The sequence below is a fragment of the Zingiber officinale genome, chromosome 4A (genome assembly GCF_018446385.1).
Source record: "Zingiber officinale cultivar Zhangliang chromosome 4A, Zo_v1.1, whole genome shotgun sequence".
In the NCBI taxonomy this organism is placed as follows: domain Eukaryota; kingdom Viridiplantae; phylum Streptophyta; class Magnoliopsida; order Zingiberales; family Zingiberaceae; genus Zingiber; species Zingiber officinale.
Window position 1 is genome coordinate 137,866,692 of NC_055992.1, and position 1,237 is coordinate 137,867,928.

The 1,237-nt window shown below is 29.1% G+C and overlaps 1 non-coding gene across 1 annotated transcript; it reads right to left on the reverse strand.

Moving 5' to 3' along the window:
* Positions 1 to 450: 450 nt before the first annotated feature.
* TRNAV-AAC lies at positions 451 to 524 on the reverse strand. The gene has a single exon. It is a non-coding gene; the product is annotated as a tRNA-Val (tRNA).
* Between the last annotated feature and the right edge of the window lie 713 nt (positions 525 to 1,237).

The window sequence follows — 1,237 nt, forward strand, 5'->3', positions numbered from 1 at the left end:
GAGGTGGTCGGCGAGGGAGAGTAGTGGAGGAATCTGCTCAGGGGCCGGGAAGGACGTACGACGTGAGAGGCTCGTCGGTGGGAAGGGGAGGAGCAGGATGATGACGGAGAATACGAGGAGGTGGAGAGCGGAAGCCATGGCGATGGCAACAGTTGGATTAGATAATTTTGTATGCTATTAATTTTGATATCATATTTAATATTTAAAATTTAAGTCTGATGAAATTGATCAAAATAAAGCGGGCTGTTTTCGGGCCAAATCAAGTTTTTATAAATAAAAAATTTTAATGGCGTCGCCAGGACTCGAACCGAAGAACCTATTAGACTAACATGATAACCAACTACACCCGCGTTAAAGTCGGGCTGGTAATTTTTATATGCTATTGATTTTGAAATCATATTTAATATTTAAAATTTAAGTCCGAATAAATTGATCAAAATAAAATCGTTATGGCGTCGCCCGGACTCGAATCGGAGACCTTCAGTGTGTTAGACTGACGTGATAACCAACTACACCACGACACCATGGTGGAGTATTCACCCAGGTAAAATCTAGATATATATTAAAATAATTTAGGGTACATAAAAGAAGCACAATATTCAACAAAATATATATAAAAGGGTAATCATCATATTTGTTTCATCTTCAAAATATTTTTATTCTTTTATTGTTATACAATTTTAATACTTTTGATAAACGTATTGTAACATTAGCGATTTTGACCTAATTAAAAAGATTTTTATTTAATTATAATAATTTTAACTATGTGTAAAAACATTTTCTGTGTATAACATTGCTTCAAAAAAATAAAAATTAATTTAGAACAATTTTGTTTCATATTATAGCACAATTTTAGCCAAAATTATTTACAATAGTGTTAGAATAAGGATAGTGTTAAAATGCAAATAAGATAAAATGTATTTTTAAAATATTTTTATATTATTTTTTTCAACAACTAGATAAAAATATTAAATTTTATTAAAATTATTTTTTAAAAAATACCAAAATGGTCATAAAGTTATTATAACAATCATTTCATCTTCTAAAATAATATAGAAATCATTTAATAGCAACCCGTATAATTTGTGATTATTTTGATGCATTTTTTATTTAACCAACCGAATCCCAACAGGAAGGAAGCTATTGTAACCACTCAACTTTATAAAAATTTAATTTAATATATCATATTATCTTAGCTAAAAAATTGAAAAAAATATTTTTTTTAATATCACCGTCC